This window comes from Symphalangus syndactylus, chromosome 14 (assembly GCF_028878055.3).
Source record: "Symphalangus syndactylus isolate Jambi chromosome 14, NHGRI_mSymSyn1-v2.1_pri, whole genome shotgun sequence".
Classification (NCBI taxonomy): Eukaryota; Metazoa; Chordata; class Mammalia; order Primates; family Hylobatidae; genus Symphalangus; species Symphalangus syndactylus.
This window is the reverse complement of record NC_072436.2, coordinates 12,890,357-12,897,328: the sequence shown is the minus strand read 5'-3', so window position 1 is coordinate 12,897,328 and position 6,972 is coordinate 12,890,357. Positions and strand designations below refer to the sequence as shown.

Below are 6,972 nucleotides of genomic sequence, written 5' to 3'. Positions count from 1 at the left end.
TTACAGGCACCTGCCACCACACCTGGCTAAGTTTTTGTATTTTTAGTAGACACAGGATTTCGCCATGTTGGCTAGGCTGGTCTTGAACTCCTGATCTCATGATCCGCCTGCCTTGGCCTCCCAAATCACTGGGATTACAGACTTGAGCCACTGCGCCCGGCCTAGTCTTGCCTTTAAAACGAAGTCCCATTTGGGAAACCACCTATATACAGAAATAGGAACCTGCGTGGGTTTCAGTGGGTGTGTCTAGCTCGTGTACTGCAGATGCATCTCCCAGAGCCGATCATGCCACTACATTCCGGCCTGGGTGACGGTCTGTTTTCAGGGGCCACAGACACAGATGGAGACTCCAGGTCATTTAAGCCCTTCAGATGTTTTAGCCAAATAAACACTGGCCTTTCAGGGGCACCCAAGGTCAGACAGGCACAATTTCAGGAGACAGATCACTTGGTGCTTAGCTGAGGCTGAGACATTAACAGAGACTGAACCAAAGCTAAAACCTCTCTTAGTCTTTCAAAGTGACAAAACCAACATTGTTTAAATTGCATGTCGCTTAATACATTCTTATAACTTTAAGAGAAAAGAGAGTAGACAAAAAAGAGAAAACAGGCCACCCTCGCCCCACTGGGTGACTCCCTCTGGGGCTGGCAAGGGTGTCGGCACCTGGGCGTTTGATCAGTTTCCTCCCTGCTAGCTTTGCCACTGACCTGGCATCTACCACAGCCACGGAGACTTCACACTGGGTAGCTTCTCTTCTGCCAGTTGCAGTCTTAGGGACAGGCACAGGGATCAACATACTTTTTCTGCAAAGAGCTGGAGAGTAAATATTTTAGCCTTTGCTAACTGTGCAGCCCCCATGGTAATTACCCAGCTCTACTGCAGCTGCTCAGAAGCAGCCACAGATGATATGTAAATAAAAGGGCGTGGCCGGGTTCCAATGAGACTCTACAAAAATGGGTGGTGGGCAGCATCTGCCCTTTGTGCCATAGTTTGCTGATCCCTGGACTAGGATGGTTTCAGAGTCTGTCTCTCTCCCTCCCTTCCAACAACCTCAGATACATTGACAGATCAACCAATCTTTGTTCGTGACACATTAGTATCATTGGTCCACGAATGGCCTTACTTATGTATATTTTGTAGACAATATAATGAAGTACTATGAGCCCATCACCCAGACCCAAGACCCAGAATATTCACTACCTGTGCGCTGCCTCCCTTTTCCCATCCCCCTGCTGCCTCCTTGGACATATACCTGCTGATGGCTCACACCTATAATCCCAACATTTTGGGAAGCCAGCGCAGGAGGATCACTTGAGCCCAGGAATTCGAGACCAGCGTGGGCAACATGGTGAGACCCTATCCTACAAAAAATTTAAAAATTAGCTGAGCATAGTGGCCTGCACCTACAGTCCCAGCTACTCGTGAGGCTGAGGCAAGAGGTTCGTTTGAGCCCCAGAGGCTGAGGCCTCACAGGGAGCTGTGATTACACCACGGCCAGCCTGGGTGATAGAGCGAGACCCTGTCTCAGAAACAAAAAGATGCTGGACGCGGTGGCTCACGCCTGTAATCCCAGCACATTGGGAGGCCGAGGCGGGCGGATCGCTTGAGGTCAAGAGTTTGAGAACAGCCTGGCCAACATTGTGAAACCCCGTCTCTACTAAAAATAAAAAAAATTAGCCGGGTGTGGTGGTGGCATCTGTAATCCCAGCTACTCAGGAGGCTGAGGCAGGAGAATTGCTCGAACTCAGGAGGTGGAGGTTGCAGTGAGCCGAGATCGCACCACTGCACTCCAGCCTGGACGACAGAGCGAGACTCCATCTCAAAAAAGGAAAAAAAAAAAAAAAAAAGAAACAAAAAGATACATACCTGCTGAACTTGGGGTTTAGCCCTCCCTATCTTTATCCATATATGTATGCTAAACACAGTGTTGAGTTTTACTTGGTTTTGAACTTTATAAAAAGGGTATTATGTGGAGTCTTTTGGAAGCTAGTTTTTTTGGCCTCGGCATGGTTACTGAATTCATCCACATCACACAAACGCCTCTCTTACTCGTTTTCACTGCGGCATATCCTCATCGTGTGTATGAGCTTCTTTCCAGGATCATAGCTTCTCCTGTTTCGTGCTTGTTTCCAAAAAGAGGACTGTATCTCTGATGCATTTGAATCAAAAGACCGGGTATCAAAAAGTGCTTTTGACACAGCTGGGATGTAGGTGTGGGAAAGATCCCATTTATTGCTCTTTTTTTTTTTTTTTTTCCTATTTTTACCTTTTTTCCCCAGAGAAGATTGACCTGCTCTTATAAAATATTTAATTTGCAAATATGAGGCTAGGCACGTTTGCCCATACCTGTAATCCCAGCACTTTGAGAGGCCGAGGCGGGTGGATCACTTGAGGTCATGAGTTCCAGACCAGCCTGGCCAACATGGTGAAACCCCGTCTCTACTAAAAATACAAAAATTAGCCGAGTGGCATGCACTTGTAATCCCAGCTATTCGGGAACCTGAGGCAGGAGAATTGCTTGAACCCAGGAGGCAGAGATTGCAGTGAGCTGAGATCATACCACTGCATTCCAGCCTGGGGACAGAGGGAGACTCCATCTCAAATAAATAAACTTACAGATATGAGTCCTAGACACTGTCCCAGTCACTAGAGATGAGCAGTGAGCCATGCACATGGAACCACAGGACTCCCATTCTGGGGGAGCGCACAGGTGATGAGTGAGTAAAAGCTGGAACTACGGCTGTGCGGGGCGAGGTGCTCAGTGGGACCCCAAGTGCACGCCTCTGAGATACTCAAGCCGGACTTCCCCGGCGAATGTGAAGCTCGTGGAACCAACAAGCGTTACGCTCATTTGGATGGGGTGGAAGTAGCATCCCACAAGACCCTTTTGTTTTTGCTTTTGGGTTTTTTAATCATTAGTAGGTTAGGTCTCTGTTGCCTGTGGCTTTCTGCTTCAGGCCAAGTAGAGGAAATTCAAGGCTGGGCATGGTGGCTCACACCTGTAATCCCAGCACTTTGGGAGGCCGAGGCAGGTGGATGGCTTGAGCCCAGGAATTTGAGACCAGCCTGGGCCACATAGTGAGATCGTGTCTCTATAAAAACAAAAAGTAGCCAGGCATACTGGCCTGCATCTATAGTTCCAGCTACTAGGGAGGCTGAGCTGGGATGATCTCTCAAGCCTGGGAGGTCCAGGCTGCAGTGAGCTGTGATTGCACCACTGCGCTCCAGCCTGAGTGACAGAGACCCTGTCTTAGGAAAAAAAAAAAAGGAAGAAAATTTTGATCTTAGCCTGGTTTTTTTCTATCCTCTGCTTCCAGAATGTCATGGGCTAGGGTTGCAAAGCCACTCCACAATTTGCTGTAGGCTCAACATGATTAAGAAGGAAGCTGGGGGTCAGGAGGGCTGCTGTTTTTCAAAAGCCACATAGATTTCTCGGGGCGGGGTGTCACCGTGCTCCTGCTGTTTCTGCACTTGCCTTGTGCCCAGCTATTTTTTGCACACGGAGACCTGGAGCGTAGCCGCCTGTCACTGTAGCATCACCTCTGTCTGAGAGGGCAGAGAGGATGTTATGGCATGACTGAGTTAAAAGCCATGGCCACAATGAGGCCCAAACATTGAGTAGCCGAGGTCTTCCTGCCTTAGCCTGGAAGCCACAGTCTGAGGGGGGAACCAGCCTGCCTTTGGGTGGGTTATTTTTGTTTCCATTTTCAAAGATAGTATTTGCGACCCATGTGTTCTAGGTGAGGAATCGCCCCTTCTTGGCCACACTTGAGCTAAAACTAGGTGTGGAGACAGGCAGCGAGACAGGGTGGAGGGTGACTCATCTCTGCCCGGACGGTCACACCAACACTGTCCCCTGGCAGCAGTACCAGACACCCAGCCTTTTTCCACCTGTCCTGCAGAAGGCTAAGGGGACAGGCTGGTTCTTTAACTGGGGCATTGGTGTGGGCACTAAAACAGCCCTCCAGGATGCCCACAACCAAAACCGTGGCCCTCCAGTGATTCTTATGGAGATGTCATGGGTAACTTTCCATCCCAGGGCCTGGCAGTGCCTGTGTTCCCCTCCCCTCTTGGGAGGGGAGCTGTCCCACCTTGGCACAGCTGGACGGTGGTGGAAAGGGCTGTGGAGCAGCCTCCAGCTTCCCCTGGCTCACCCCGTCCCAGGCCTCCACCCAGAGCCTCCACCAGGAGCTGGTGAGAGCCCTACTGCCGGGGTTGGAGCCCTGGCTCTGCCATTTGCCAGCAGCTCGGTGACCTGGGCAGAGTGTTAAGGTTTCTGCACTTCCTCCAAGGCCTGGCCCTCTACCCCCTGCCCCTCACACCCACGTTCCAGCATCTCTCTTCCCACCGCCTCTCTTCCACACACAAGTGCACAGGGCCCGCCCCCTGCCTTTCTAGCCTAAATCCTCCCCGAAGTGCCGGGCATCTCATAGGGCTATGTTGGCGGGCTCAGGAGTGCCCCCTGGACCCACACCCCAGCCCTTGCCCAGCCTTCATTTGACTGTAAAACAAGGGATGGAGCCACCCGGAAGGGTGTGGGGCTCTTGAAGTTTCCGGAGAGCACTGCCATGCCAGCAGCGGTGAGGACCCCGGATGTGGTGGCCGTGTTCACCTTCATCCTTCTGAAGCACTTCCAGGTGCCCCGCACGGTTCTCCTGCTCCGAATACTTTGCACCTTCTAGAGCTCTGCTCTGGTTTGGTGCTTCTGCCCCCACCCTCGGGGGACAGATTCCGTGTTCCCACCTCACTCTGCATTTGCTGGAACCTTTGTCCTCCAGCCCCATCTTTGCTGTCTGCCTTGTGGGTCCTTCTCCCCAAACCACAGGGACCCAGGAAGGCCTCCGTGGCTGAGCAGTGGTGCATGGGTCGCCCTGTTTGTCCGTGAGGCTTGCAGGGGGAGCAGTAGCGTTGCTTGTGCTTCTGCTGAGGTCAGCTGTCCATGGGCTGGGGGAGGCCAGCAGGGTCTGGCAGGTGCCACCTGTTCACCTCCTGCTCTTCTCCAACCTGCTGGCCACCAGTCAGGTTTTGGATGTGACCCCACACTGGGAGCTGCCCTGGGGGGGTCCCTCTTCTCTCCACGCAAATCTCCCTTCCCTGCCAAGCCGTGTGTGACCAGGATCTCAGACACATAAGACAAAGGGAAATAGGGTTTTTAGAGTGGAGGGGTGGGCAGAGCACCCTCCCTGACCTGTGGTCATTCTTCCAATTCGTGCAAATGGCAAGGGGGTTATATCGAGATCTCCAAGAAGACACGGGGCGGAGGGCTGGGGTGCAGCCTGCACTTGCAGCAGCTGTGACAGCCCAGGCCGAGTCTTCCAGCTGGAGATGGGGCTACACAGACGCACACCCCCTGGGACAAGCTCAGGGAGGCTGGGGGTGCTGCTCAGCATGGGGCTTGTTTGCGAGGCTGTGCCGAGGAGGAAGGGAAGGGGGAGTGGGGACGCCAGCCTCCCGCTTTCATTCTCTCCTGGGTGTGTGGCCCCCGGGATTCCAGCCTTCACGTCCCTGTTTCTGTCTCCTGAGAAATGCAGCAAGTCAGGCTCAGCCCACAGGCCACATGATCTGGGTCCCGCGAACAGCCAGGGCTCAAAGACAGTCAGTGCCTATGAGCCTGAAGCCTGGGCCCAGACCTCACGTTCGTCCCCAAAAATGGATCGGCTTGGGAGGAACAGTGCCCTGCCCACCTCGTGCTGTTGCAGCCCCCCAGCAACAGCACGAGGAGAGAATCTGCTGCTGCCCCTGGCTCCAGAGCTGTCACCCTGGCCCCCTGCTCAGCCGTTGTTGGGGGTGGGTTGCAGGGATGGGTAGGGGTTCCCTCGGTGCCTCTCCAAGCTCCCTCTGCCTCCTGCCCTGCACTGTCCTGCTCCTGTCCCTGCTCCGGCTCTGGCTTGGAGTTTGCAGGGCTGAGCTTGGCTGTTCCGTGGGTCTTGGCGGAGAAAATGCAGAGCTGCACTTCCCTCCACAAAGCCGCACTGTTCTCAGCAAATCCTCCCAGGGTCTGGTGCATTTTTTTCAAGTGATTCAGCAGCACGTGAATGGGAAGGGCCGAGCCGGAGGCTCTGGCATGAGACCTGCTGGCCCACCAGGGAAAGGGAGGGCAGCAGGACGTGGGCCCCGAGGTCCTCCCAGAGCTGCAGAGGGAGGGGGCAGGGCCCTGGGGTCGGGGAGGGCAGCAGGAAGGCTGGGCAGAGTGCGGCTTTGCTCTGCATGGCTGAGGTGCTCTGATAGATGCTGTTTCCCAAGGGGAGCCAAAACGAATGGGCAGGAAATGAGATGGGAGAGCTGGTCTCCATGGAGACAGGCACCCAGTGGCCAGCAGCTCACGTGCACTAGAATCTCAGGCAGCCGGAGAGGGAGCGTTCCCTGGGGCGGCAGGGCCTGGAACACCCCCAGGTGCCCGCTGGCAGGCGGTGTGGCCCAGGCTGAGGCTGCACATCTGTCCCCGATCTCTGTTGTGCGCCCTGCTACCTTCTCTGCCCCACCCTCCTCCGCACCCTCCCCAACAAAACATCTTTTCTGAGTAGTTGTCATTCTAGGCATTTTTCACCCTGGCCTGAGTCATGCTGGCCAAGTCCTGTCCTCACCCTGGATGTCACGGTCCTGCCCTGCGCCAGAGCTGCAAGTCACCACTGAGGGTGGACCTGGGGCCCCTCTGTCCCAGCCACCCACAAACTCTCAAGGTCAGAGTCTGGAAAGGGAGGTGTGCCCTATGTCTTCACTTCTGGTGTCTACACCCTCAACTGGGGACAGATGGCCAGTGTGCTCCTACGGTGCCCCCTCTGCTGAGGTCTTTCCTGCTTCCCAGAAGGCCCCATTACTGGCTTCTAGGGACTGAGGAGGTTGGAGGACCTGAGGGTGGGTCTGGCCTCCACAGCAGCTGCAGGGCGGGAAGAGCCTGGTTCCCGCCCAGCACCACAGGGCTGTTTTTAATTACCAAGTCACAGCCCCCTTTTCTGCTCATTTCCCTAAAAG

The 6,972-nt window shown here is 54.4% G+C and overlaps 1 protein-coding gene across 3 annotated transcripts in view; it reads left to right on the top strand.

Moving 5' to 3' along the window:
* The window catches only part of TIMP2 (TIMP metallopeptidase inhibitor 2), a 73,230-nt gene that overhangs the window by 35,913 nt on the left and 30,345 nt on the right, over positions 1-6,972 (top strand). The gene's annotated exons all lie outside the window — the stretch shown is intronic.